Below are 17,827 nucleotides of genomic sequence, written 5' to 3'. Positions count from 1 at the left end.
TACGATTCAAGTGTCCTCATCCAGCCCAAATTATTGTTATTAACTCCTTACTGGTTGTGTTAGTGAGCTTTCTATGGATGTAACCAAAATACCTAAAATAAACAGCTTAAAGGAGGGAACATTTATTTTTGTTCACGGTTTCAGAGGTTGCAGTCCATAGTTGGCTGGTTTCATTGCTTTTGGCCTAAGGGGAAGCAAAACATCATGGTGAAAAGGGCATAACAGAGGAAAGTTGTTCAGTTCATGGCAGCTGGGAAACAGAGACAGAAGGGGCCAAGGACAAGAAATATATTTTCAGGTCATGCTCTTTGGACCTACTTTTTTCAACCTGGTCCCAAAACCTACAGTTTCTATTCTCCTAGTAGTCCATTCGGCTGTCAATGGATTAATCCACAGATGAGATCTGAACCCTCACCATCTCACTTCCTCACATCTCAACCTCTGAATATTGCTGCATTGGGGATCAAATATTCAACACATTAGTCTTGGGTGAACACTGTATCCAAACTATAACATTAGTCTTCCTGTCACTGGTTTTTCCTAAGAGATTTTACTCACTCTTTCTCCTAAGCTACAAATTTTTTCATAAACTTTTATAAGAGCATACCTAACATGAAACATTTATTACATTCTTCTGTTTTACCCCTCAGATTCTAAGTTTTTGCAAAAAAAGAAAGAGACTAACCCCTGCCATATAACAAGTCTTCAATAAATATTGACTGAATACATAGTGCATATTTTAAAGTATATTATAAACACTCCTTTTTTCCTAGAGTAAATAGAATATTCTTAATTATGCATATATTAATACAGGTTCTCCATGTGTGAATACCCTGTCTGATACTGAAGTACTATTTAAATAAAAACTAAATTATTTCAACACCTGTGGTCCACTAAGAGGGTTTTATCCTACTAGCAGTATGTAGCAAAGATTGCACATTGAATTACTTCCCTATATTAGTTGAAAGGCTCTCACCTTCAGAATAAATAATAAATCACATGGAATCCAATGAACTCACAATAAAATCCAACTGGTTATCATTTCTCCAGCCTTATTTCCCACTAGTTTCCCAAGAACATCCAACTGAACATACCAATTACTTTCAGCTCATTAAACACCCACAAGCTTTCTATTCTTTACCTTTGCATATGCCATTTCTTCTGGCTCCTCTTCACAGCTTAGTTATCTTAATTTTCCTTGTGCTTTGAGCTTTCACCCAGCTGTTGGTTTTGTATGCACCTGGTGTATGTATCCCTAGCTTCAAGCTACATCAATTGTCCCTCATCAGTCCCTTTTTTGTAACAATTCCCTTTTACAAAGTACAAATATAATAATGACTACATATCAAATTCAAGTACTCAATAATTCTGATAAACATCAATTATGATAAGTACAAACAAAAGGCTATCTTGAAATCTACATTTTATTGACAAGGGACATTTTTACCCTAAAGTCATATAACTGGTAGTTGGTCAATCAAAGAAGAATTTAAATGCCACATGTCCATATGAATCCAGAGTCCTTGCTCTCATCCACATTGACATTTACTATTTATTTACAGACTTTCCAAAGAGTAAGTGCCTTCAGGACAAGAACTGCATTATTTTTTCTGCATCACTTGTACCTGGGATATTATCTGGTTTTTACTACTTAGTCAGGTGATACTTGCTTATTGAATAAATAATAATAAATAGAAGAAAGTATGAGTGAACTTGTCACTGAATGAATTCATTAGTTCTGTGGTACATAAAAGACAATGAATAATAATAATAATAATAATAATAATAATAATAATAATCTATCCAATTTTTCTGGCTTATCCTTTCATTTGAATGGAGCTGTATAATTTAATATTCAAACAAAAAATGCCCTGTTGTGAATACCAGAGTCCACCTCTAACCTAAAACTTTTAATATTCAGTAATCTGGAGGACAACAGCTCATAGTTCATGTAATGATCTTAAATACTTCATTTCTCCATTAAATAGTCCATTTCTGAAACACAGACCTAAATTATAAAATCCATTTGCAAAATGTTCTCTAGGATACTAATGGGCTTTTGGAAAATAACCATCAGTAAGAGTTTAAAATATGGAGAATATGAAATGAAAGAAACTTCATCCTGAGTCAATTCTCTTAGACTTTGTTGGTTTTTAGAGATAATTATAATCACTTCATATTTCAGCCCAAATAAAAAAGAATACTTATTTTTAATAAACATTTTTACTTAAATTCATAACCTTTGCTATATGTGGCATATAGTTCCCAAATTAGCACAGTACTTTGTGCTGCTTTGTTTTAATAAAAGCGTATAAATTAATAAATTCATACTTGAAAATTAAAATAAGTTTAATATGTAAATACAAGAAAATTTGAATATGATTTAATTCTATATGGTTTTCTATTTCATGAGCTTTAGTAATAATAAGTTATTAAGGTGCTTGCCTTACTTTCTTCAGTTGTTATTTCTTCTGCAGTTAGTAATGTTACTTCTGAGACAGTTCTTTTTTTTTTTTTTTATTGGTTGTTCAAAACATTACACAGCTCATGACATATCATCTTCCATACATTTGATTCAAGTGGGTTATGAACTCCCATTTTTTACCCCAAATACAAGTTGCAGAATCAAAACAAGGGAGAGAATTAAACAACAGCAGATGGGGTAGAGAGGGAAGATGAGAGGGAAGGGGAGGGGGGATAGTAGGGGATAGGAAAGGTAGCAGAATACAACAGTCACTAATATGGTATTATGTAAAAATGTGGATGTGTAACCTATGTGATTCTGCAACTGAGACAGTTCTTAACATGCTGCCCTCTAAAGGATGGTGAGTATAGGTGGTTCCATTTAGTTCTTCAAAATAATCCATTTTGATTATCCATTAATAAATGTCATGGCTATCACCCAGCAGATAAAAAGGAAGTAATATGATAGTCTTATCAAAGACTACATTTATAGTCTCATCAATAAGAAAATATGTAATATAAATTACTAATTTAGTAATAACTCATAGCTATCTAATTTTAGGCATTTAGATATCTATTAACATTTGCCTACTCTTGATAGATCAAAATTATTGAAAATATTCCTAAAAGATAAGTATTTTTATATTCTTTCCTAAAAGTATTTACATTACCAATTTAAAATTAATAGGTACTGTACATAATTTCGTTTGCTAGATCAGGCAGTACGGGCTAGGGTTTGCTATGCTAAGAAGACACCACCAAATCTTATTAGATTAAAATAACACAGTCCTATTTTTATTTCTTATTATATATGTCTAACATGAGTCATTAGAGGGGTTTACTTTATCTTGACCATTTACTAATATAAGATGATAGGGGGATTATCTTGATGTTTTGCTGATAATGGTGACAGAGAATGAGGTATGAAATGGTAAATACTACAGCTTTGATATATTACAATTTACTTCAACCTATGAACCATTGCTCAGAACTAATTCTACCCACTTGAAAAACTGATTGGGAAAAGTAATCATTACATATCTTAGGAAAGAGAGAATAAGATACATATTTACATTAGGACATTAACTTCTGAAAATGTTAACTTGAATTGTGTATTTATTTACACACACAAGCTGGATTATCCAATTTAGAAAATTTGCCTTCATCCATTATTTGTCAGGTTTAAACTCAATGTAGATTTCATTTTAAAGTTTTTGAGCCAAATACTTGTTTTTATTTAAAAATGAATATTATGTAATTTTTATATCCCAAGCTCCAACTTGTCAAAAATATGTCTCCTGTTGCTCTACATTATCAATAAAATGTGAAATGCTTCCATGGTCTTCCCTTTCTTCATATTAGGTTGCTGACTACATATTACATTTTACATGTAAATCTTGATATATCTACATCAGCAAAAATTAAAACATCTGATATATGTTTTACTTGATACATGTAAAAATTATTACAACCTCAACTGTTGTAACATGCAAAATGACCATAGATTTTTTTAAGTGACACAATATGATTGCTAATTCTCAAAAATTATATAAGGATTTACTTTGGCACTTTACATGTTTCTTCTCCATGTTCAGGATTCTATGTCTTCAACGGAGTTGGGAAACTTTCATTATTTAGTTTTTGAGTTTTATATATTTAATGTGTATATTTATGTGCATTTGTTTTGAAAGATGAAATATACAGAATGAAGAAAACCTAAGAATTTATATAGTCATCCTATTTGACTGATTGTCTTAAGTCTCAGTTCTTCTATTTCATTTCCAACTGACATTATCTATTCTCTATTGAAATACCTATTAATACATGACAATTTAAAATACTCAATATTGCTAAAAGAATGGACAGTATATAGGTATCACTATTAGTAACAATTTATACAACTAATAAGATACATTGAAACGTGAATGTATTTATCAAACTACTACGAAACACTATTTCTTTCCTTTTGTTTTAAAAAAATGATTTTGTATCAACAGGTACTAAGTTACAGTTAGGTAAAAATAAGAAGCTCTATTGTACAGAGAAGTGACTATAGATTACAATTATGTCTTATATATTTCAAAAAAATAGAAGAAAGGGCTTCAAGTATTTTCAACATAAAGAAATGATAAATGAGGATATAGATAAGTTTAATCTTATTTAAATATTATACAGTATGTACATATATCAAGACATCACATGGTACCCCATTAATATATGTGTATCAGTTGTAACACATGTGTGTATAATATATGTATCAGTTAAGTTTTTAAAAATTCATGTAAATAAATTTTTAAGAACACCCTTTATATTAGTTTCAAGGACTGGGATAAGCAAGAGGGAAATTATGGACTATAAAAGGTATTATGTGATAGCAATGCACTAAAATTGGTAGTATGGTCATATGGTCATCCACATACTATAGTATGGTTAATCCACATAAATATTCTGAGTTGAACTTTCAGATTTTTAATTTTGTCATAACAGTGGCTAAGTAATGAATTGCATCTAAATTGTTCATTAATGTATACAAAATAGAGAGTGGCCTGCAAATAGCCTTCTAGTCAACTGTGAAGGCAGAGATTTGCATCCAGGCAGTAACTTAGGCTCTGCCTCATTAAAGGAATAGTTTTATGTGTCCTATACAGAAACAGGCCAAGGCTTAGCTAGCCAAAGATAGAATGTCTTTTGCATTGCTCATATCAATTCGTCTAGCCCAGGGCTTTATATTATGTGATTGTCATTCAATGTTAGCAAGAAGAATGCATGACTCACTGATAGAAATGAAAATCACTTTGCTCTTATTCTAATTGTGAACATTTGAATTTTGTGTTTGACCACTGTGAACAGCTAAGTACATATTTGGTATAATTCTCAAAGTCCATTATAGAGATATAGTAACAAAACCAGTATGGTATTGCCATGAAGACCAATGGACACAGAGAGAAACCCACAGAGGTGCCAAAAACATACATTGGAGAAACATAGCCTCTTCAACAAATGTTATGGGAAAACTGGAAATCCATATGTAGTAGAATAAAATTTAAACTCTATCTCTCTCTCTCTGCACAAAACTCATATCAAATTGTGTTATAGTTTGGACAACAACAACAAAAAAGAGTCCTAAAATTCATTTCTTAACAATAAAAAACCTAGGATAACCAAAGTAATTCTAAGCCAAAAAAGCAAGGCTGGAGGCATCACAATACCTGACTTCAAATTATACTACAGCACTATAATAACAACAACAAAAATGTAATGGCACTGGCATTAAAAACAGACAAAAAAGTATCTGGTTGTATTCCTAAGTCCTTGATCCATTTTGAGTTGGGATTTGTGCATGGTGAGAGATAGGAGTTTAATTTAACTTTGTTGCATATAAATTTCCAGTTTTCCCAGCATCATTTGTTTAAAAAAATATCTTTTCTCCAATTCATATTTTTGGTACCTTTGTCTAACATAAGATAATTATAATTCTGTGGGTTAGTCTCTGTGTCCTCTATTCTGTACCACTGGTCTACCTTTCTGTTTTGATGCCAATACCATGCTGTTTTTTGTTACTTTTGCTCTGTAATATAGTTTAAGTTCTGGTGTACTGATGCCACCTGCTTCATTCTTCCTGCTAAGGATTGCTTTAGCTATTCTGGGTCTCTTAGTTTCCCAGATGAATTTCATGAGTGCTTTTTCTATTTCTATGAGAATGTCATTGGGATTTTGATCAAAATTGCATTGAATCTGTATAGTGCTTTTGGTAGTATGGTCATTTTGATAATATTAATTCTGCCTATCCAAGAGCATGGTAGGTATTTCCATCTTCTAAGGTCTTTTTTTGACTTCTTTCTTTAGGGTTCTGCTATTTTCATTATATAGATCTTTCACCTCTTTTGTTGATTCCCAAGGTTTTTTTTGTTTTGTTTTGTTTTTGTTTTTTTTTTTTGAGGCTGTTGTAAATGGGGTAGTTTTCTTTATTTCCCTTTCTGAGGATTTGTCACTGATATACAGAAATGCCTTTGATTTATGGGTTTTGTTTTATATCTGCTACTTTGCTGAATTCATTTACTAGTCCTAGAAGTTTTCTGGTGGAACTTTTACTTGATTTATTGTATCCTTCATTTCAAGGATTTCTGACTTTTTTTTCAATCTCTCTCTTTTGAAGTAATTTTTTGCTACCTGTATTTGCTCTCTTATCTTTGTCGGAGCAATCAAATTTTGCCTGTATTTGTTCATTTAAGTCATTCTTTAATTCACAGATCATTTTAATTATGAACCTTCTGAACTCATTCTCTGATATTTCCTCAACTTCGCTGTCCATGGGTTCTGCTATTATACTATCCTGGTTTGTTTGGGGCACTTTCCTTCCTTGTTTTTTCATGTTGTCTATGTGTCTTCCTTTCTTGCAGTGTGCATCTGAGATATTACAATTTCTTCCCTATATTCTTGTAGTACCCATGTTGTCCCTCACCTTGATGTCGGGCTTCCAGGCCCTACTCGTGTCCCTCAATGTATGCTACTGCATCTAAAGTTGGTAGTGGCAAAAGCAGAGGTAACTTGAGATAATAGTTAAGGTTCCCCAAGATGGAAGCAATGTCTTACAGAGATGGGACTAAAAGAGTAGGCCTCACACTCCCTTTGGGTTGCCTGCTCTGAGATGCAGCTGTTCTAGGTCCTGTCTGTTGTCAAAAAGTTAGGGGCTACTGTGTGGGGAAGACTATGACCATGACTGCAGTGTCCCAAGATGGAAGTGGGTTAGGCTTAGGCTCCCAGGTAGGGGAAGGGCAAACTCAGACATACCCTGGACCTGGGTCCTCTGTACTTTGGTCTGGACAGATCTGGGCCAGGCCTGGACTCCCATGGTAGTCTGCTGGTCAGAAGAGGCAGTCCTGTGCTGGAGGCCAGGCTCTGGCAGGTGCCTGCTGGTGGAGGGGTGGATCTGGGCCTACTGTGAGCCTGCGTCCCACACAGGCAGGTGTGGGTGGATCTGGGCCACTGGGTTTGTGGTAATCTGCTGGTTGGAAGGGGCAGTCCTGCACCAGAGGCTAGGCTCTGGCGGGTGTCTGCCCCACTGGTGGAGGGGATTAAGCAAGAAGGATAGTGTTATCTCTAAAAAAACATACATAAGGGACTGAGGATATAGTTCAGTGGAAGAGTACTTGTCTAGTATGCATGAGGCCCTGAATTGATCTCCAGGACTACAAAATTAATTACTTAGTAGATTAATTAATCAACTAATCAATATTTCCATAGACTTTTACCCAGCTAGAGTGAAAATACAGATATATACTATCATGGAAAGTTCAGTATCATGAACAAAACCCAGAAGTAACAAGCAAGTTTGTATTATGTAACAGAATAAAATTATATTCTTCATTCTGGTAATAATGTAGATATACATCAGGACATCAGAAATGCATTTTTTCATTTTTTTAAAGCAGTGAGTGAACCCAGGAATGGTTAAGCATAGAACCACATACCCAGCCCCCTTTTATTTTGAGCCAAGGTCTAACTTGCTTCCTCACTGGGTTTCCAAAGGTTGACCTCAGACTTATGATCCTCCTCCCTAGGTCTCCTGAGTTGCTGGGTTCACAGATGTGTGCCACAACCCCCATATGGGATTTTTCAAGTTTTAAATCTTAGATATATGTCATATTAATATTACTATATAAAGTAATTCCTATAGGAACAAAGGAAAAGTAATTCAAAATTAGAATTCACTGTTAATTTCAAAACTTTGGCAAAAAAAAGAGAGAAATTCCTACCTTAAGTAAATACATTATTTGACTTCTACTCACTTGAAATTTTCTATATATTTTTCAATAATTACAGTGCAAGGATTAAATATGATTTATTATCTATACAGTACAATGGATTGTGTATTAGTAACAACTGTTTCAATATAAAATAGTTCAATATACTTATGATTTTGTATCATGAATAACAAGCTGATCCTAATTCAAGAAAATAAACAGCATTAAAATAAAGTAACAAGCCAGAAATGGGAGCATATGCCTATAATCTTAGAGGCTCAGAGGGCTGAGGCTATAAGTTTTCAAGTTCAAAGACATACTCTGCAATTTAGTGAAGTCCTAAGCAAATTAGTGAGTTCTTAAAATCACATATCAGCCATAATGAGTAAATATTAATTGATAAAATTACTAAAAAAATCCTTACCCCACAGATTCATATATTGCATCCTGTTTGCACATATCTTTACTTCACAAGGTCAGTAGAAGGTTTATATCAGGAAGAAGAATTTGAAACAGCTACTTCTATATTGTTTTTTCCTTTTTTTTGTATGTGTAGATTATATTAGTAGATAGAGGAATAGACAAAATTTGGGGGTAATGTTTTATTGTGCTAAAAACAAAGAATCTAATACAACATTAGCAGAAATCATATTCTATATGCTGATATTATTTATAAAATTGAAATCCTACAACTACCTCTCACCCACACACATACACATACTTATCATATTCCTCCTATGCAAATACATTAAAAATGGATGAAAAAATTAGACCTTCCATTTTTGAATAATATAAGTTATAGCAGATTTTCCCCAAGAGTTAATATTTAAATGTTAAATGATTAAAATTATTTCTTTACAAAATGGGATCATGAAACTGGAATGATAATAGAATACTGACATTAAATCTTCACAATCTAGCCAGGAAAATGTGAACGTAACTCTTTAGGCCAAGATCAATTGGCAATAAAATGAAGTCTCAATGGAAAAAAAAAATTAAACCCTCTTCATTTGAGAAAACAGTAGTGTCTTCAGAAAACAGAATTATATTTGTCTTCATTTTAATGCATATTAATTTATTTAATGGTTTAATACTATAAAATCAGAAGGTTATGGGTTTATGTCTTTTTTTTACTTTATTTTTCTTTTTTATTTTATTTTTTTATTAGCTAACCATGACATTACAATGATCTTGGCAATTCATACATTTGATTCATTGGAGTTTATGTCTTTTGAATACTTAATTTTCTCATGAAGAACTATAGTATTCTGTGTAGTCAATAAACTAGAATAATGGTGCTTATATTAAAATTTAAGAGACTTATTACTTAATTTTCATGTATTTTATATTTTGTAGTGAGAAAAAAAAATTCATCATTTTCTGGAATTCAAAATAACTGCTTATTTAGGTATATAAATTTTGCACCTAGCCTCTTTACTGAACATCTTCTTAATTCTAAGACCTATCTCCTTTTTTTCTAATATCTTTAATAATGTATATCTTTTCCTTCTCTTTAATAATGACTCCTTTCATTCTGTATCTTTAAAAAATTATTCCATAGTTATTAGCTTCTATTACTAGGCACCCTAAAATTATACTTTTAAGGAATTTAAAATAAATCTTACTTCATTAATCTTAATTTCTGATATGGATTCAACAATATTTTATTAGGGAATTTTGTAACCATTTGTATGTTATACCAATCAAAAGATTTCTTTTTTATATTGATCTCTGCCAACTTTTCTAATTGGTCTTCTACCATCTCTGTAAATCTTCACTTGTTTAATAATTTTGTGTGGTACAATAGCAATGTGAAATTTTGTGTTAAAAAGAAAAAAAAACTTTCTTGATTAGGAGCCAAAGCACTAGTATAAGAGCTTGATTTTCTGGTTCTCTGGTGAACAAGTTTAATTCAAGAATATTTAACATTTTTAAAATGTCCTGTAAGATATTTTTGTATCTTACAAGCAATACTCCATAAGTGTTGTCAAACTTTTGTTAAGATTTCTGCAGCAGCATAAAGTTTTTATGGTTTTAATTAAGTACAGATTTACTGTCCTTGAGGTTTAATGTGAAGTTTGATAAGATATAAAAAGACATGAGTTTACTTTTTAATTAAGAGGATAAATTGATTGCACCTGAACAAATCACTATTTAATTCTCTACAGAATATATTAAATAAGTATACCCACATAAATTGCATCAGAAAATAATCTGGGATTATTCTAACATTGTAATTGGTAAATATAAAAATGACTTAGGCCTTCATATACAAAATGTGAAAAATAGAAACAATAAAGACAGAAATATACTACCTTATGGAAGTAATTAATAGAAAACTAAACTATAAGATGTAAAAGTATGCATACATTCTCCATCAGTTTCTTATTAATCTACAGAAAAAAAATCTTCCTTTTGCTTAAAAATGTCTACAATTCGACACATCTGATATGTGTTTTCATTCTACAATTACCGGAAAAGATAGATGTCCATATTTATAACAACAGGTAGTCAAATTTCCTATTGTTAGAAAGTAAAAAACCTCATAAAGATTAAACCCAATATTGTTAAGATTAACAAAATTGGTTATTTCTCCCTTCTTAAGAGACACCTAATGACAGGATAAATATGCTAATACCAAGTCCATCATCAGTATAACCAATAAATTTAATTGCATAAATTCTTCAGTCAATGTCTATAATATACAGTAATGGCTAAACCATTAAGAAGTTGCTTGGATTGCTAAAAGGATTATTGAGTAATTTTTAGTTTTGCATCTTTCTAGAAAGGAAAAACCATTCTCTTAGAAAATCTGCCAAAATTTCAGTGTGATGATTTGGATGATTTCTGACGCAGTGTGTATATTGATTAGTAACATGGTTAAAATCTCTAAATCAGCTTTTCTACTCTAAGGCAAAAATGACACTCTTAAATACAATGTAAGGATTAAATTAAGGCTTATGAAGTGAAGCTATATATTAAATTTGAAAGAACACTCTTAAGTTACTACTGTGAAGTGTTTCTTTTTGTGTTAAAACTTAAAAACAAGTTCTCCAGTGCATAGATTAAAAATAACACTGGCTTGTTTATCGTCCTAAGTCACCTGTTATACCTGTCAAATGCTTGTTATAGGACTTATTTAAGTAGTACTTATTTCACAACCATACCAACTAGAGTTTGTTTAAAAGTTGCTTACATTCCAAAGCACTGATGAGAGCTGTATTCTTGTGCTAAAAAATTTTAAGATTATACTCCACAAGTCATACACAGTTACTAGCCCTTTAAACAAAGTTCATGCCACACATCAGAAGTAACTAATGCTTTCCAAATTACACCAAGCAACCAGTCTCTTGCATATTTGGCTTTGTGTCCTTGGAGCGATTTTCAGCATCATTAGGCAGAAAGTACATCATTTCCCAAGTAACAGGAATGGAGCACATGGAGATTGACTTGGCATCAGTTACATAAACTTTCTGTTTTAGATTTGCAGAATTTACATAACACTGGAACAAAATAATACCCTGCAAACATATTTGTGGTGTCAGTTCAATTTCCCTACAGTGCCATTCTACAGTAAGTCCTGCCAAAGCTTATCTGGCTGTTAAATTTTATGACATGATTTTTGTTTCATACAAAAATATTTTCTACCTAATTTTTAAAATTTATTGATGATTTTTAGAATATTTCTTCTACACAAGATGCCTCCATGAAACTTGAAAATATTTTTTAATTGCTTTGGGAATCAGGAAGTTTTTACATATTCAACTCTCCTACTCCAAAATTAATTCCAATTAAAAGCCATATAAAGTTATTATGATTTCTATATGCCTGTATTTATGCATTTATGTATGTGTGTCTAAATGTTTATATATCCTTTCCTTTGCAAGTCCAAACTCAAAGACATATTTAGAGATTTGTTAAATACATTGTAAAGGTCTATCACATTTGTGTTTTTTTACCTTCTATCATGCTATAACAAAAATATTCATTGCAAGTACACAAGTATACTCAATAATTCTGAAATAAATATAAGGATGAAATTATAAAAGTTTAAAATTATTTAGTAATAGAAGTGGTATAGTTTTGTTAAAGTTAATTTCATTCTATGTATATATAAAAAACTACTTGCAAAATTTCATAATATCAAAGTAAAATAGAAATATTTTTTTCTATTTTATATATCTCATAAACTATGAATGAAGCATCTCCAATGGTAAATTGAAAGTATTCATTGTTCATGTATCTCTATAACCTGAAAACAAGAGTTTTATCTATTTTAAGAATAAAAGAATACATTATCTTTTATACTTGTAGATTTAGGTGAACATTAGAAATATGCAAATCACGAAGTAAACTTTGACATACATTGTGTACTACTATTGTAAAAGCTATTAGAATAAAAAGTGAAAAATGTCTGGTGCTATTATTTTTTATAAAAAGTGTGATAAATTGTCATCTCAGCATCCTTTGGAAGGAATTAATTTCATAATCTAAAAAGAAATTTTCAAAATCATTATTATTATCTGACAAATTCAAATCATCCGTATGACTGACTTAAACAAAGATTTTAAAAATTTTTTGACCTGAATCTTCCAGAATGCTTGTTCTTAGAAATGATTCTAATACCACAACCTAAATGCAGGACCACAACTGGCCAAAAGGTACTGGATATATTGGAACAAACCATCTTATCTTTGTTGAATGAAACCCTATGCAAGAGACATGGACTGATCAGAGAAGTAAGACTGATTTATTTTCTACCCCCCTGTTCAGTCCAGGGCTCTTGTGCAAAGTGCAATATGCATAAATTTGTACATCAGTTCAACAAAACTTTTCTCACACTTATAAGCACGTTCACTTACTCTCCATGCTCTAATTTTAAATTTCAGTGTAATTGGTATTGAACTAATGAGACACTAAGTAGTTATTATTTCATGAAACACAGCAACAATTTGAAGTGACACTGAGATGCTGGTAAAAAAATTGGGTGTCACTCCCCCTGATATTTTAGGATATCTTATTTGTACTTATGGAATTTTGTGACAAAACAGGACTAGTAATCACATACAGTGAAAATGTTGAGATATAACAGAGTATTAATGTTTTCCTTTCTTTCTTGAGGTTACTGGAATTATTAACATATTATCAATCAAGACAAAGACTTAAATGAAATTCTGAATTATATATATTTGGTTATCAGAGCATTGAAGGACGCTGAAGTCTTCACTCACCTATATAATAAAGTCTCTCCCTGAGTGTACCTTATGGAATTACTTTATTTTGGTTTTTGTTGTTTTTAATGTCAGACTAATATTTTAGAGTCAAATATACCACATGAGATGTGTCAACACTTCAGGCCCCAGTAACTAAAAAAACATCATGAGGTAAATTGTGCTGCTTATGCATAGGACAAAGAGAAAACCTGGTCAGATGCTTTCTGATATTTCCTACTTCTATAGATTAATTTCTCATTTCAAAATTACTTTAAAAATAAATTGTTGAAATATACTATGGAGAGTTCTGAGACTTTTCCCTCCAGAGCTGACTATCTGATGATAAAACCCGATCAACCACAAGAACTTTGGTCCAGCAGTTGCACCACAATGTGGGACACTGAGAGTTCTTTGAATCCATCTCCTCCCTGACTTAACTAGGCTTCTAGTGAACACAAGAGGTGCTCTAATCAATGTCATCCTTTGCAGAATCAGAGGAAAAGCAATAAGGTAATAGGAACTGCAAACAAGTGAGCATTACCTGGCATAGTGTCATTAATGGAGTTGAGGTTGAAGGGTAGTGTGTCTGAGGATACCAGACTCATTTTAGATCACATGAATTCTGATTTACACATGTCACAGATTACTAATATAAATCAAATCAGTACTTTTCATGTTTTCCTTTGAATCACATCAAAGACTAAAACTAAGACCACAACCACTCCCACATGTTTTCATGGAATGGCTCATTCAGAACTATGATATTTGACCCTTAGCACTTGAAAATGCCAATCTTTGCATTTAATCTTACAGCATGGAAATAAGAGTGCACATTCAGTTGTTGGTAGGTATTTTGAGAAGTAAAGGCAAAGCCAGAACACCAGACGTGGCCTTTTTTAGTAAGATTTTCTGTTTTTCTTTTGTTTTGTTTTGTTCCCTTCCCTATTTCTGTCTGGCTTGTCCTTGTGGGTAGGCTTTCTTTCTGCTGTTGAAAGCTAAGACGTGGTGGGATCCAATTGTGTCACATCTCATGCAAGTTGGTGTTTGTGGCAGCAAGAACAGTCTATGTTCATACAGCTGCCCACGAGTCATTCTTAGCGAGTTCTCAAAGGTTAGTGACTCAAAATAAACAATGCTCCTTCTCTTTTTCTTCTCTTCTAATGCCAGGGAATCTCATGATAATCTCAAAAATTACTATAGAGTTTGAATCAGTTTCTGAATTACCTGAAGCGTTCTTAAAATAGGCTTTGAAATACCACCAGTCCAGATTATATCAGTCTTGTTTCTCAAGTTTGGTAAAAGCAGCTATAACAGCAAATCGAGTCTCAGACTCGTATCCCACTAAACTGTATTTCACACAGAGTACAAAGATAGGCTTTACCTATGTAATTACATGTGTCAGCAATGAAAAGAGTATAAAAAATTAAAGTATTCCAATTCCCTCTTAAGATTTTATAATTTTTTTCTAAAATGTACTTTTCCCTCCATTATACTTCAAAGTACTCTTTGATTTTCAAACACTTAGTTACCCCAATTATAAAGATCAGGGAGTATTTAAGACAGTTTATCCAACTTCAAATACTTGTAAATAAGTTTATGAATAATTCCATGACAAAAACTACTGCCTTCATTGTATATACATTTTCTCTCAAAGGAGCCTGTGCACACTAAATCCATTATTTTCATTTGTATGCACAATAGGCAGGTGGTTGTCTGGGTCATCAAATAATTTTGTTATAGTACTACAAACACTGTCAATATGGATTTTGTAAATTTCCAGTCTTTATTTATATATTAGGGCACTGCTTTGTCTATAATGTGGGAAACTTTAGGTGTTGAATTCCAAACTCAATCCATTCCAATTCATTTATTCACTTAACCAGTATTTATTGAGCATGTATGGAAGGCATTATTTAGGCACTAGGTATGAAACCACAAATAAAGCTACATAGAAATCCCATTTCTTATGGAGCTTACAAAGAGGAGGTGGACCCCAAACAAACAAATAAATCAATATAAAATCTCAAAGTGATGTTGCAGAGAGTGACTGATGTTAAAGGCAGATAAAATTAGATAATTAGATAATATATACATAGGATGGCTAATGGTCACAGGGGTTCAGTTGAATAGTTGGAATAACTGCTACTGTTCCAGATCACGTACAATAATTTTGGTTGACAGTAATTAATTGTATATTTTAAAATAGCTAATAGAGAAGATTTTGAATGTTCCCAACACAAATGGTAATTTCTGAAGTGATAAATTTACTGATTACCCTGACCATATTACATGGTAAAAACAAGTATTATAATATCACACTGTGGCCCTAAATATGTGCAACTACTATGTCAATTAAAAGTTAAAAATATATTTAGAAAAAATAAGAATTTGGTGATACAGAACAACCAGCTCTGTAAGAACTTATATATTAGGGAGAAGTTTCAATTTGAGTATAGTTGAAGTGGGAAAGTATCACAGGGGTTTTGGTGGGGAAATTAGACAGTTTGATCTACATTATGAATGGTAATTTTGTATTTCACTTTGCAAATCTTGAATTTCCTAAACAGTGTTTCACACATCTAATCATCTATTTAAAAGTCTTAATTGTCCCTAGTCTCAAAAAAATAAGTTTTCATAACAATATTCTTAACTTTCAAAAATGCAAAGGAAACATACTTAAATCTTCCCAAGCACAACTTCCCTCCATCTACTCTTTTTTTTAAATTGGTTGTTCAAAACATTACAAAGCTCTTGACATATCATATTTCATACATTAAATTCAAGTGGGTTATGAACTCCCATTTTTACGCCAAATACAGATTGCAGAATCACATCGGTTACACATCCACATTTTTACATAATGCCATATTAGTAATTGTTGTATTCTGCTACCTTTCCTATCCTCTACTATCCCCCCTCCCCTCCCCTCCCATCTTCTCTCTGTATCCCATCTACTGTAATTCATTTCTATCCTTGTTTTTTTTTCCCATTCCCCTCACAACCTCTTATATATAATTTTGTATAACAGTGAGGGTCTCCTTCCATTTCCATGCAATTTCCCTTTTCTCTCCCTTTCCCTCCCACCTCATGTCTCTGTTTAATGTTAATCTTTTCCTCCTGCTCTTCCTCCCTGTTCTGTTCTTAGTTGCTCTCATTATATCAAAGAAGACATTTGGCATTTGTTTTTTAGGGATTGGCTAGCTTCACTTAGCATAATCTGCTCTAATGCCATCCGTTTCCCTGCAAATTCCATGATTTTGTCATTTTTTTGTGCTGCGTAATACTCCATTGTGTATAAATGCCACATTTTTTTTTTATCCATTCATCTATTGAAGGGCATCTGGATTGGTTCCAAAGTCTCCTTATTGTGAATTGTGCTGCTATGAACATCGTCAATGTGGCGGTATCCCTGTAGTACGCTCTTTTAAGGTCTTCAGGGAATAGTCCAAGAAGGGCAATAGATGGGTCAAATGGTGGTTCCATTCCCAGCTTTCCCAGGAATCTCCATACTGCTTTCCAAATTGGCTGCACCAATTTGCAGTCCCACCAGCAATGTAGAAGAGTACCCTTTTCCCCACATCCTCGCCAGCACTTGTTGTTGTTTGACTTCATAATGGCTTCCATCTACTCTTTCCTAAATCAAAACACCTTGGGTCAGGGTTTCAACAAACATACACTTTCCTTTCCTACCTTTAAAACCCTGTGCATCATCTCTCCTATAAACTGCTCCATTCCTTATTTCTCCTGAAACTCTTCCCATGTTGTTCCTACCATCTGAACATTGTGTAATGCCCCAGGTAATACCTAAATAAGTTGTTTTCTCTTTACCACTAGAAAATTTGTGAAGTATATCTTTTACATTCTGGTACACAGAACCAAATAAACCCACTGTAATTGTGATGAGATAGGTCACTGTGATTTTAGCTTCTTTCTCTCATCACTAGCACATAATCATTACTAGCATGAATAATCTTAAATGTTTGATAAAAATAATAATGTGATTATCTTTATGCTCAACCTGTGCTTCTCTATCTAAATTGTTTCTTTCTAAAATTCAAAGCAATACGAATTTTTCAGACATAGCTGGTAAATCTGGGGTGTAGTTCATGATCATGAAATAAAAATTATTTTAAATCTGTCATGGGACTTAGTCCATGGCCTTAAACTCCCTGGCATAATACTTTGTTTTCTGTAATCATTATGGAATAGTCAAGGTTTTTCTCTAAGGAAGAAAAACATCCATGAAGGGATCTATTAATTTTTTTAAGATAATTTTACCTCAAGCCCAACAATTCTGTGAATGAGTGGAATGAGTTCGTGTTCCTTTAGGATATCTCTTAGGAACACAAAGCAACTCTGCTGGAGTTTAAAAATAAATCAATATGGTCAGTCATAACCTTTTCTATT

The sequence above is a fragment of the Marmota monax genome, unplaced genomic scaffold, assembly GCF_021218885.2.
Source record: "Marmota monax isolate L192 unplaced genomic scaffold, Marmota_monax_Labrador192_F-V1.1 WCK01_AAM20220418_F8-fsc00159, whole genome shotgun sequence".
Classification (NCBI taxonomy): Eukaryota; Metazoa; Chordata; class Mammalia; order Rodentia; family Sciuridae; genus Marmota; species Marmota monax.
The sequence above is the reverse complement of the archived record's forward strand: the minus strand, read 5'-3'. Positions refer to the sequence as shown.